Here is a 15,195-nt window from a genome sequence, read left to right on the forward strand (position 1 = left end):
TGAAAGTCCAGAAAAATTGTAGCAGGTTTGAAATTCCTGCAAGTCACAAGTGAAAAGGGAATATGTGAAGATTTTGCAATAAAAATCCTCAACATTACAAAATGCCAGTGCCATGGAATAGCTGCTGAGGAAAGCTGAAGGAATGAAGCAGAGACAAGCCGAGAGAGGTGCCATGTGGCTTGCGACCAGCAAAGACATAAATGTGAAGCTACACAAAATCTTTGGAGATGACATAATGATATCATTATGATACTTCAGATATTGAAGGTGGAGCTTCAGTGTTTATTTTTTTCCACCTAGATTTCAAACTTGCCTTGGTCTCATTCCAAAATCCTCTATCCCTATTTCTTTACATGGAAATGTATACTACATAGCTTCATATATTGGAAACAAAATTATTGATTTTTACAGGGACTCATACTAAGAATTTTCCTTGAATCTCAGAAAAGATTTCGGATTGGACTTTTGGCAGTAATGGAGCTGGGAAACATGGGGACTGTTAGAAATGAAGTAAGTGTATTTTAAATTGTGAAATTGTTATAAGCTTTTGAGTGCTGGCATGCAATGATATGGTTTAGATATTAGGTGTTCCATAAATGCTCATGAGTTCAAAAAATGTGAGGTATAATGAATAAATTATGATGGTTTTAATTTAATGAGTTGATTAATTTCTTAATAGAACTACTTAGGTCCTTCATGTTACTTAGATCATAAAGGCTACATATGAAATTATTTGAGGATCATCAAGAAATTTAGAATGCTTAGATCATAAAAATCCACACAGATCACAGATGCTTCACTGGTTTTAGAAATTAGGCAGATCACATATGCTATTTAGGTCATAGAATATACACTGGTGTTATGTTTTGAATGTAGGATGTCCAAAAATAACTCACTTGTCAAAAAATATTAGATATTTTAGAGGTGGAATAATTGGATAGACCCAAATCATTAGCAAAAAGTGATAGTTTGATCTTTTTTTCATGTTCATATCCTGTTGATTTCTTCTTTTTGCTTCCTCTGGCTAAAGTTTCAAAGGCAATGTTGAATAGGAGTGGTGAGAGAGGGCATCCTTGTCCCAGTTTTCAGTGGAATGCTTTCAATATTTTTCAATTTAGAAATTATGTTGACTTGGGGATATTGTATATAACTTTCACAATGTTGAGTTATGTTCCTACGATCCCTAGTTTTTATATTGTTTTGAACATAAAAGAGTGCTCTATTTTTTTCAAAAAGGGACATTTCACAGAAGAAATACAATTTGATCAACAAATATATGAATAAAATGTTCACCATCTCTCATAGTGTAATAAATGCAAATCAAAATTATTCTAAGATTTTATCTCACTCCAGTTGGAAAGACAGTTATCAAGAATATAAGCAACAATACATGTTGGCCATAATGTGAAGCAAAAGGTGCACTTAATATTGCTCGTTTTGCTGCAAATGGGTGCAACCATTATGGAAAGCTGTATGCAGATTCCTTAGAAAACTTACAATAAAATCACCATTTGACCTAAATGTTGTATGCCTCAGTTTATACCCAAAGTACCTAACGTGAGCATATCACAGTAACAAGCTCATATCCATTATAGCAACTTAGCTAACAATAGATAAACTATGGAGCAAACCTAGATGACCTTCAGCAGTTGAATGGATAAACTGTGGTACATATACACAATGAAATATTATTTATACTTAAGAATTAATCTATGGCATTTACTGGTAACAGAATGACATGGAGAGGATGATGCTAAGTGAAATGATGCAATTCCCCCAAAATAAATTCTGATCGTTTCTCTGATATGTGAATGCTAATTCGCATTAATGGGGTCTAAGGAAAAATAGAGTTACTTTAGATAAGAGAGAGCAGAGCAAAGAGAGGGGAGGTTGCCAGCAGGTAGGAAGTATATTAGAATGAATTGACATTATTATCCATTGAGCATATGTGATTACATGACTGCTGTGATTCTACATTGTATACAACCAGAAAAATGAGAAATTATTCTGAATTTATATGTGATGTTTCAAATTGCATTCTTTTAGTCATGTATTACTAATTAGAACATTATTACTAATTAGAACATGAGGAACTAATTAGAAAATGTATTACTTATTAGAATATGTATAACTAATTAGAACATATTTTAAAAGATGTATAACTATGAAAGAGCATACATAAAAATTGTAAAATTCAAAATAAAGTATATGTTTTTGGCAAAAGTATTATACATGTCATTGTGGCTACACAGGTCAAAGGGTTACTAAGTAACAGACTATGTAGGACACAATGATAATGAGGACAGAAAAACTTGAAAGTTCATTTTCTATACTCAAGTTATAAAGGGTACACAGATCACAGAGGTTTCTCACACTAGTATTGGTCCTGGAAATCAGAATCAGGACCATGTTACTCCAATATAGAAGAAATGTTGGGGTAGGATTGGAAAGCAAGTTTTATTTATGAGAGGGACAGAGGTGCAGATTTTCCAGAAAGGACTGGGACTCAAAGCTGGGTGCCTGTGGAAGTGGATATATTTTCTTCTTTTATAGACCCTAGAATCCCCCAAACTTTTCTTTCTTGTCCACATACGTGCCCAAGAACAGGAAGGAGTAACCTAAAGAAAAATTGCTTATATTGTGAAAGTGCAAATCCTGGAGTTCTTAGCAACAAGTTGAGAAGAGAAGCAGGATCAGAAGTGTAAGCAACCCATTGAACAGGGAGATAAAATCCCAGAGGTTAGTTTTTAGAAACACATTTCTTTTTCTCATCATTTACACCTGATATTTTACTAGCTATGCTTATTAGTTGCCCTTCCTAACATCTCAAACTTCCATGGAACTTAAATAGTTCAGAGGGCCTATGTAAATCATAGGTGTTGCATAATTTGTATAGATTATGCAGACTGAAGGGTTTACTCTCTTCATAAAGAATTCTCAATTTATAAAGACTCTTCATGTTAGGCTACTCAGGCCACAGTGTTTACACGGAAAATTGGGGCAATATAGGACAGTGAGTCTACTTAGGTCACAGAGGATAATAAAAAATCATAGAAGCTTTTCAGGTCCTGCCAGTGTCCAGCCCTAGCAGGGGTTGGGGGTCCTAGGTGGGTGGGTGGTGTTGGCATGGTGAAGAAAGAACAGACAGAGACACTAAGTGTTATGAGGCTGAAACTGTCTCTTTATTTTTCTGCTAGCATTTTTACAGATATTTTTCTTTAATAATGATTATAGAATTTTATGTTTAGTTTAAAATAAGAAAAAACTTCAAAAGTACATTTTATACTTCTTCTCAAATTACACATTCCCTCTGTATGACAGCTGAGACCAAAACAATCTTATTTCCCAGCTAGATTAAAACAACTTGTCCCCGAGATATTAAAGCAAACTTGTCCCCCATCTAAAATGAAGGCCCCATGGTCTGCCAACCTTCAACCTTCAGAACAAACACATCACTAGATTTTCTGAGAAACTACCCGACCATGATCTCCAAAGTTCAACAGTGAAAAACTTTTACTATTATTAACAAAGGACAAAAGAAATCAAATTATAGTTAATATTTAGTCCAATCTTATTCATGTAATGGTGGAATACAATCTTATTTTGATTCTCAAAAAATCAGACTAAACATAGGAAAAACACAAATTATATTTATGGCTAAACTAAATATTTTTATTATATAAAGTATCTCTAGAATTAACTATTAAAACCAGGAAAGCAACAAAGACTAAACACTGCATCTAAGCTCAGAAGAATGTCTCTTTATTCATCTATATTAAGAAATTATTACACTAAAGTATTCAGAGGGTCCTTTTAACTGGAGCATAGATAAAATTGTATATTTTTAGATATTTTATCTATGTATTACTACTAAATTTATATTTTGTACTATTTTGTGTCCCAATACAGTAAAAACTTCCCAATGTTTTTCCAATAAGTTTATAATGACATATTGATTATTAATATTAAAAAGCAACTACACATGGAGACATGCCATGCCTATGGCCCCCAAGAGGGAGGATGATCAACAGAACCATGTCAAATGTTGAGTTCTGTACTCCAACAGAACCATGTCAAGTGTCAGATTATCTAGTCCAGCAGAACTGTGTCAAGTGTCAGAGTGGCAGGAAATAGATACAGCAAAGTCCTAAAAGTTAACAGGCCATAAAGCCTATGCAGGACATAAAAGCAACCCAGGTCATAGATTCTACTCAGGTCATACAGGTTTTTAGGGTACAGAGCATACTTGACAGAGTCTAATCTTATCATAGAGGCTATTCAGACCACAGAAGCTATTCAGATGATAGGGTTGAAAGGGTATACCAAGGTTATTTAGAGTACAAAGAACATAGAGGCAACTCAGAACATTGAGGAAATACAAACCATAAAATTTATGCATGTCATAAAGGTTACACTGGTTATAGAGGGTAAGTATGTCTTAAAGACCCCTCAAGTTTTTGAGTCTCTTGATATTTGTATATTATTGTGGTCAAAATACTAATCAGGACTTGATAAATATTCAAGACAGAAAGGTCATTCAGGAAAAGATAATATTGTAATCATAGAGGTTATTCTGGTAAAAGAGACTATTTGAGTCATATAGGATACTCAGGCTGTCTAGGTTAAGGAAAACAGAGATAGTACTAATGTCATAAGGCCACAATCTAAAACATAAGTTATGTAGATCAGGACATAAAATTTAGGAAAATTACAGAGTATACTTAGATCATATAGACTATGCAGTTCATTAAGGCTATGCAGTTCTTTGTGGTTAAGTTTATGTTGGTTTCCCAGACCATAAAGACTATTTAGGTCACGCAAGATAAGATTGTAGGAAATGTTATTGTCATTTAGGTTACTAATGCCATATGGCCACTCTGGTCATTCAGGCCACACATCACAAATGGTGAGTTTATAGTACATGGTCATAGGCTATAATATCATAGTATATACTGAGATCAAAGGGAATACTCAAGTCATAAATTCTATGCAGGTCGTTGATGCTATTCAGGTCATAATGGCTACACATATTATAGATGCAACACAGTCATGGAAGATATATGTCATAGATATGATGAAGATAATAGAAGTTATTCAGTCCATAGAAGCCATGTATGTCACAGAATATATGCAGAACAAAGTGGTTGCACAGGTCATAAAGGCTGGGCATGCCAATGAAATTATGCTCGTCATAAAAGTTTCTCTGTACATAAAGGCTACTCAGGTCATTGAATGTATACAGGAAATAAAGACTTCTGAGGTACTATATGCTAAACAGATCATAGAGGCTATTCAAGTCATAATGGAAACACAATTCTTAGAGGCTACCCTAGTCAGTGACAATTGGAACTAAAGAAGTCATGCAGGTTATAGAGGCTACTTTGGCCATAGAAAGTACACAAGTCTTTGAGGGCACTATGCCTATGAACAATAGCCTTTGAAGAACATAAGATTTCCTCACATGATAGTGACTACTTAGTTCATAGAGTCTAGACCGGTCATAGGCTACTATGATCATATATACTACTGAGGCCATAGAAGTTACCCAGTCATTTGGCTATTAAGACCATAAAGGTTTTGTAGATCAAAAATTTTTAAATATTCATAGGTGATACTCAGGCCATAGAGGTTGTTCAGGTCAAAATCTCTACTTGAAAATAGAGGCTAAGTGGATTGTCTAATGCCTAATGAGATAATAAAGGCTACTGTAATTACATATGTTACTAATATCCTAGAGTCTACTGGGGTCACAAAAGCTAAGTCTATAAGTATTTTGCAGGTCATAGAGGTGTCCATGAATGCTAACACTGTTCCTACATTGTACACAGAGGTCACAAAGGTCACTAAGTTTACAGAGGCTCTTCCAAACATAGAGTGATCACAGGAAATAGAGTCTCTGAACTTCATTGAATCAACTCATATCATACAAAGTACACAAGTTCTAGGGGATACTCAGAGCCTAGAAGCTACAGAGGTTATGAAGGCTACGCAGACCAAAGTTGTAACTAAGTTCATTTGGACTACTCAGTGGTAGAGGAAATGTAGCACACAAAGAAAACACTGGTCACAGAAGTTACTCAGGTGATAAATCATACTAAATCACAGAGGCAGGGTAGAGTGGTTCCTATGATCAAAGAGGTTATGCAGGTCATAGAAGGAATGTGGATGATAGAGGTCACGCAGATGACAGAGACTTCACATCATGGCATGTGTAAATACATAGAGGCTATGCAGGACTTACAGAATAGTGTGTACAATCTTCAAATCTTCAAATAAATACATAAATGGAGGTTACTGAACTCCAGAAAGGTTATACTGTGGGATGCAATGAGAACTAGATTCAAATGCAGAAAGAAAGAGTCATTGGAAAAAGGAGACATCCTCGAAGCTTCCAAAAGAAGCCACGTCATCTAGTAGACACTACCTACAAAATGACACTAAGGAGCTAAGAAACTGCTCTCAAGTTTTCCATGAGTAACCCCTGTGGGACTTCCAGCTAACCCTTAACAACTGATAAGAACAAGATCTGTTTGACCAACTTGATCTTGAATGCCTATGAAAACAATTAAACCCAAAACATAGCTATTCCTGGGCATTTAAAAGAAGAAACAAGAGTTCCTTTATTAGAACTTAAGACCTACAATTATGTTAGTCCCAAGAATAAGACTGGAGGCTATTAAAGAGATTCCTAGGCAGTAGTGCCTGATAGCAATCAAGAAGAACTGCGAGAGTCAAAAAAAGTCCATTTTACAGTACACAGATCTTTGTAAACAGGACTGTGCCGGCTAAATTGCCTACAGAAATTCCTACAAAGTCAGATACACAATTTCACCAACCAATTGGTCAATCAACCACTTCTTCTTCAAAACTATCACCCCCTGACATCCAAAACTGAGACCTGTGATTCACTATTGACACCTCCAGCTCCAAAAATTCTGTTCCCACTTAAAGCTCTTCCTAATTCCTTTTTTTTTTCCTACAGAAATGATATTCTTTGCCCCTAACCAGCAGGAAGAAGCTACAGAAGAAAGATCATCATTCCATTCCCAGTATCTATTAAAAAGGGAGAAATATTGCATCAGATCAGTTATTTTGCTGCCACCAGGATTCTGCCACCCCATACCATTTTACCATCCAGAACATCAGTCTGCAAATATCTTAGCCAGACAATGGTCCTCTCATCAGCCTGGGAACATTCTTGGCAGTCATTGGGCAGTCATTTAGCCTATTAACTCCCTAGTCATTCATTAGTAAATTGTTATTAGCCCATGAAATTCCACTACTTAAAAATAGCTCTACCACCATTCTCTCTCTCTCTCCTCATTCACTCTCACATTCTCCCTCTCATTTTTTCCTCCCTCTATCTCTCTTCAGGGTGGATACTGTACCCATCTGCCTAATAAAATCTCTTGTGTGAGTTCCCACATCTGTATTGATTTTTCTGGGTTCTTTTCAGGGTGAGACAGATTCTCTTGAAATATCTGAAATGAAGGAAGAAACACAGCTGGAGAAATAGGTGAGGACCAGCTCCTGAACGAGGCCTTTATCTCATAAGTAGGAAAAGACTGGAGGAAGCTAAGAGACATTATGTGGTATTATAATAAATGCCCAGGTGAAACATTGCCATTAATAGTAACTTGAGTCAGATGTCTAAAAGGGTCAGTGAAGAAAGCATTCAATACAGGCAGTCAGTATAGATAGATAATGAGGCCCTATCATGAAAGTGTATGCAAGTTTGGGTCTGGAATGTTGAAGTCCCTCTCTGGGCTATTGAAATATTAATGCCTCTATGTCCCTTTACCCATCTTTACCAAGATAACCTGCCAAATCCTTTCAAAAATAAGGCTAATATATTGGAAATCAAATTTCATTGTGTTATAAAAATTCCAAAGTCTCTTATAAAGAATTCAAAGATAGAGCAGAATACTGGAAAACTGGGCAGGGTATGAGAACCAAACAAACCAGGTACCCAAGACATCAGAATTAGCACTAGGTGACATCATTACAGATACTTTTCAAGTCACATAGATGGAAGAATGGAAGAGGGAGGGGAGGCAGAAAAAAAGGAAAATAGTTTGATTAAAATGATATCAAATGTGTATGATAATATTTATTTTTTGTTGTTGATGGATCTCTATTTTTTTAATATGTGTTGCTGAGATTCAAATCCAGTGCCTTGCACATGCTAGGCAAGCACACTATAACTAATTATATAATTTTTAAATAGAGAAATTTCACAAATTCAGGTGAAAGAGAAGTATTTGTTAACTTGAGAAGTTTTTGTGACCAAAACTCCTATGTGATGTAGGATCACCTCAATGATGTCATTAAAATTTTGGACTCAGAGTACATTTTATAAAGAGCATTTTTAAAAAGGCTCACCTCAAAGTTGTAATCCTCCTGCCTCAGTCTACTGAGTCCCTTCAATTACAGTCATGTGTTGGCACACCTGGTTATTTTATTTTTTATTCATTTGGTTGTTGGTGATGAAACCCAGAGTCACACACATGTTAAGCACTTGTTGTATAATTGAACTGTACCTACAGTCCTAAAACTGTCATTTTGAAGTGCTAGCAATGCAGTTTTTATAAAAATATTAGGGCTCCATGGATCAAATGAATGTTGTCTGGAAATAGGCCAGAGCAATCAGTTGGGCTGAGGTGTCTATATAGAAGAGACCTTTCAGAGTCTCAGGGGGTCTGGCAGTATGGGCAGCAAGTGACAATTGACCCAGGATGCTGATATGAATGGGCCTTGATGGGCTGTTGAGTCCAGACAGTAATGACATGTTGAACATTGGTCATTTGTGCAAAGTTTGAGAGCATTTTGGAGCTTAAGCACTGAACCCCATCCCAGTCACATTTATTTATTTTGAGAAAGAGTCTTGCTCACTTGTTCAGGGCCTTGGTAAGTTCCTGAGGATGACTTTGACTCCCAATACTCCTGCCTCAGCCACTCAAGTCATTGTGGAATTACAGACATTCACCACTCTGCCAAGCCTAAAACAATATTTAAAGTTATTTTTCCATGCTAATATGGATTTATTTAAACTTATACTATAAAAATATACATATAATATTTTGACTAATATGAAATAAATTAATAAGAATGGGCATATGCCATTTTTATTTGCATAGATACCACAAAATAGGAGAACTGCCAACTAGTGATAAACTGTGACCCATAAAAGCTTGTACATTTATAACATTTGATTTATATCTTTTCTTTATTTTTATTTTTTTCTGCACTAATCATGGGAGATGACCTCAAAACACAAACTAAGTGCATGGAGAAAATTGAATAGTTTTACCTGATCATTCCTTGGGAGATTAGATTTCCTTTTCCCCGTGGTGGTAGAGAGTTTACAATTTCCACAAGTAAGTACTGCATGTTGGAATTCAAGTGTTGCATTTGAAGAAGTTGATCTCACAGAAACTAAGAACAAAAAATCTTCCTAGATCTATAATAAAGGGAATGAAAGAGACAGCAAACAAAAAGTACCCTAACAGATAAGAGTGGGGAACTCTTAGGTTTTATGGTATAATAGGGTGACTACTGTCTATAAAAAATACTTAAAGAATTCAAAATAACCAAAGAAAAGTTTTCATTTTCAAACATAAAAATGATAATAATTGAGAAGATAAAATTTGCTGTGAATTAATCACTTCACATTGTATATACCTGCAGAATTAAATTGCTGCCTTCCCTATCCATGTATGAATACTAGATTCCAATTAAAAATTAAAATAAACAAAATTCAACACTTCAATGTTTTAACCAAATAGCTCAGATTTTTAAATGCTATCCCATTTTTGTGGATATTTAAATGTCCTGATTTTCCTTAGTAGTTTGCCTTATAAATCTATGTGTTGTAAAGACTGATGAAATAATTTAGCCTCACACATACGTTATTCTATGACTGTTATTTTTAATATGTGGCTAGGAAAGGATTAAAAATACATCAGACCATTGATGTAAGTAGAAATATGCCTTGTATAGAAAATATTTCATAAGTGAATCAACAACAAATTTTCTGTACCAAGTTTATGCTTCAGTTTCTAAACTGGAGAAATACCTTTGCTTATTTCATGAAGATGAAAACTGGGGTTTTTTTGGATGTCCATCTTCAGTCTACTGTCAAATTCTTCTAATTAAGAAACCTTACATGAAATGACTCTAAATCTATCTTAACTGTAATTTTAATTACCACCCTGATTTCAGATCACTAAGGAGAAAACAATTAGAATAAGTTTATACTAATATTTGATAACTGAACTTGACACAATTAGGATATTTATTCTGGTCATGATAATAACAGGTGTGTAAGATGGATACTTACACTGAGGGTTCAAAGAGAGTCCCAAAATGTAAACGAAGGTATTTCTATTGATAAAATGTTCAAACAGTATGCAGATTTGTTGAGGCAGCTAAACAGATAGGCATTATTAAAAGAACGGAATTAAATCTCCCAAGTCTTATGTATAATGGACTGAATAAATAATAAATGAAGGCCAACATTTCTATAGAGGTTATTATAGGTCAGAAATATTTCCATATTTGATCCTTATCCACTTTCACATATAATAGCTCTTGTCGTGTCCCTCACCCGCAAGAAAGCACGACACAGGAATCTTCCTTCAGCAATTTAATAAGGACCTTATTATTATAAAACCATGGTTTTTCTTCTTCTCTTTCTTGAGCCGAATTCATACACTTTTATACTCTTGCAATAGCCAATCTACTCCTGCCACTTGGCCTATGTTCATAGGTGCTCCCACTTGCAACAGTTGGCTTAACCAAATATGGGCTTGTTTACCTAGAAAGCACTTCAGGAAACCAGCGCCATCTTATCATGGTGGCGAGGCGGCTCGCCACAAGCTCTAGGATATAGGTAATATGACTGACCATGTTTTATAGGTGAGATGATCATATTTAGCATAAAGGTCACACTTGAACTCAATGGAAGATCATATATGCAAATTCAAACAATGAACCTTAGAGTGAATATTTCTCAATGTTTGCTCAGTTAATGAAACAAAAAATAGTAGATCTTATAATACACCTGAATAAAGACAACACTGAAATTATACACATATGTTCACACCTGCACCATTGAGATTCATTTCTTGGGAGGACTGGGATTCTCTATTATTATGCAATCCTGCCACTTGAATTCAACCAAAATTGTAGAGTTTTAAATAAGTAACTGGTGCCAAGTGAAGATGAGGAAGATGCAAATCAAGCAAGATATTACCCCAGAAAACCTCAAGATGATATTAAACATGGGAACTATTCTCAATAACATATGTTAATTCTGAATGTACAGGGAAGCTGATAAATAGTGGGAGCCCAACAATTGTTATATTACCCAGAAATGATTTGGTAATAATCATTATTATTATTACCATTATTTGGTAATAATGATTTGATAATAGAAAAATTTCACCTGGAGGGTATCAGAGAAACTTCAGAACTGAAATGGAAAAGGGTGAATCCACACCTTTTACTGATAACAGAATAGGCTGCAATTGATGCAGGTGATAATATTTTAAATTAAGTTTTTTTCTTCATTTTTCTCCTAAGATAAAAACTATTTAAATCCTTGAACAAATGATAAAAGAGACCTATCAACAATATGATCTTATTAGCAGAAGAAACACATTTTTCTCTGAAAGTGGCCTTGGAATCCTAGCCAACAGCAAGCTTCTTCTCTTCTACATACTCAATTACCTTCTGCAGCACAGGTTCGAGCCCACTGATTTGACAGTTGATATCTTGGCCCTAATGTATCTGATATTATGATGCTGATATTATGGGGTTCATAGCTACAGATTTTATTTCTCAGAATTTTGGAGAACCTGCAATGAGGTTTATGCATGAGGCACCTATTTGATACCCTGAGCAAAGAAAGGACATTACTTTTTACTGTGATTTGAAAGTTTGTCCTCCCAAAATTTGAAGTTTGAAATTTTTACCCACTATCATGATAACAGGAAGTGTGATCTGGAGGTTATTAGGTCATGAGAGTGGAACTGCACAAATGGAATTATTTTCCTTTAAGAACAGGTCCTCTAATTTTTATTTTTGACAACACAATGAGACAGTGCTCTCACTTAGTCTGATCAAAATGCTATAATAAATTATAGGGGACTGGTGGTTTAGAAGTCACTCAGAGTTATTTTTCACAGTGTGACGATCAAGACTCCCAGGACGAAAAATCTACACATTGCTTTACAGCTGTATGAATTCTTCTCAACCATAAAAAATAATGGATTTATGTCACATGTTGGAAATGAATGAACCTGGAGAATATCATGCTAAGTGAAAAAAGCCATACTCATTCAGAATGTCAATGATCAAGTGTTTACTCCTACATGTAAAAAGTAGAAAGAAAACTGAATGAGGAAATAATATTTCACAAGAAAAAAAGAGCAAAGTAGATATTCTTGAGGAAGGATTAGGAGAGGGAAAACTGAGGCACTGAGTAAAGAGGCTATGCAAATTTTTTTGTGTGTACATACATAAATAAATCAGAATTAACATACTATTAACATAATTATAATGTACTAATATAAATATTGGTACCAGGGATTGAACCAGGTGTGATTAACCACTAAACCATATCTCCAGTCCTTTGTTAAGTTTTATTTTTGGATAGTGTCCTGCTAAGTTGCTCAGAGCTTTGAAAGATCCCTGAACCAGGCTTTGAATCTGTGATTCCCCCTTCTGCATACTCCTGAGCAACTGGTAATTGAAACCTGCACCACTCTTCTCAACTAAAGATAGTTTTTGTAAAGCCATCTAAAAGAGAAAAGCCCTGAACCAAATGTAGCCTTAACTGAATATTACCACATGTTTTAATAACAATGAGTGCTCATTTTGTTGCTCTGTTTGCACCTGTGAGTCAATAGGTTCAATACTATGTAACACAAAAAATAAATTAATGAATAAATAAATAAATAAATAAAATAAATAAATACTGTTTCCATCTACAACTTAAAAAATGTTTTTAAAAATATTTATTTGATTCTCTTTCTAATGAGAGTTTTTAGCATGGAACTGTGGTGGCAGTCAGTAGTACTTTCTCAATGATGAAGATTTCCTAAGAGTAATTATTCCTGTAAATGAGACACTTCCCAGAAACTGATAAGTTATATAATTCTCATGGACATGCTAATGCATGTAGTTAATCAGCAAGTTCTTGAAGAAAAAAATGATACCAGGGCTTGCTTAATGGCATGAAATCAAAAATGACAACTGCAGTAGTCTTTGTGGTGTAGTATACTCTTTTGGCACATACAAAGCCTACCTCCAAATGAACTGGCCTTCTACATTTGAGCATTTTCCATACCAACCTCAATGTCAACTGGAAAACTGAAAGGTGAAGACAAAGAAGAACTTCCATTGGCCCACTGTTTTCTAAGTCTATTGTACTTTGCATTGGATAGATGTTATTTTATTAAATAAATAAGTATGGATTAGGCAGAAAACATGTTTTAGCTTCTTCTGTTATCATTCAGGAGGCATAGGGGTATTTAAAACCTGGTTTCCATGTGTCATTGGACATCCAATCCCAATGGTTGCTGGTAAAGAGATATTATGTAGAATTGGGTAAATTATGTGGTGTTCTAATCTTTAGAATGGCTCTGGCATTTATCTGATTATTCTTAATAAGGAATGACACAAGTACCCATACACTTTTACCTGTGTGTGTAGTGCTGGGGATTGAACCAGGGCCTTGTGCATGCAAGGTAGGCACTCTATCAACTGATCTATATCCTCAATCCAAGAACCCATATTTGAAAGAACTGACATTGAAAAAATGAAATAGCGATATTAAGTGTGTGGCATATATGTGTTTGTTATAAGAAATTACAAAAAAATGATTTTGAATTTTGGAAATGCTTTAGTGTCTGCTTTTCTTGCTCAGGATGTCCTATCACACCATTAGTTATTCTTAAAATTTCACATTATTAAAATTCAGATATCACATGTTAGTTCATCATTTTTATATTTTTGCAATTTTTAAAAATTTCTAATGTTGTGCACTCCTTATGTCAAGAGTCATCATTCAGTGTAGCATTTTCAAATTTGTTATTAAAATTTAAAAGCTTGGGTGTAGGTGGTATGGTGTAAGAGAAGCTTTTCCTCATGGTCATGAGCCAGAAAAACAAAATCAGCATATGTGTATTCAGTTGACTCTTACAAGCAACAGGAAGAGAGCCAGGAGATTGCAAGGGTATTAATGCCAGTCGAACTATTCTCAGTAATTATCATTGCTTACACAATGAGCTCACTTTTACTTCCAATTGCATTCTTATAGTATTTTGAAGTTGAAGAAATATCCTGGAATTATTTGCAAGATCATTAAAAATGACAATTTATTATAGTGTCTCTTCACTGAAGTTGATTATTTTCTCCAACACTGTTCTGCTATGTGTGCCACAAAATGTTCTTTACTCATTCCCTTTTAAATATTCAGCTTTGAACCTGTGTACCATTACTATCTTTCAGTCTGATGCTTGTTGAAAAATGGTCTTATGCCATTTTAAACTGTGCTCATTATGCCATCAACAGGCCCTTGTTTCATTCATAATTTTCAATTTTGGGGAGCATCATTGTGTCAGTTTCTGTAGCACTGGTCTGTAGTTTGCATCCTTCAGGGGCTGGTAAAAGTACCCTTGGCATTTTTCCATACAGGTAGTAAACAGGTCAAGAGGATATGAAGAGAAATAGGTCAGACATTTCTGCATCTAAAAATGAGTTGAAGGACTCCTTGGAAACTCATATGAAGAGAATTTCTGAATGCAGACTAGTTGTAAGGCAGCAGCAAAGAGATGGATCCTGGCAGGTGGAGTGAGCAAAGAACATCTCTTCTCCCTTGGTAGCTCTTTCCTTGTTTTCATAACACATGCTGAGTGTTTGACTCCCTACTCTCCTCATTAGGGATCACAGCAGTCACCCACCTCCACTTAGAAGTCAAACTTCCCAGGTTCTAACTATTTTTTTCTTTGGGTATTCAGAAATGAAGTGGCATCCCTCCATATTTGTTGTGATGATTCCCAATTCAATATTGCTTAACCCACGGAGATGCACTACATGATCTCCTGTCCTGAACTGTCAACAGCCATCATTCCATGTGACTTGTTCGCTCATAAGTCATTTCTTTGACTCGGAAAAATCCCACGTGAGCTC

Source organism: Sciurus carolinensis, chromosome Y (assembly GCF_902686445.1).
Source record: "Sciurus carolinensis chromosome Y, mSciCar1.2, whole genome shotgun sequence".
Taxonomy (NCBI): domain Eukaryota; kingdom Metazoa; phylum Chordata; class Mammalia; order Rodentia; family Sciuridae; genus Sciurus; species Sciurus carolinensis.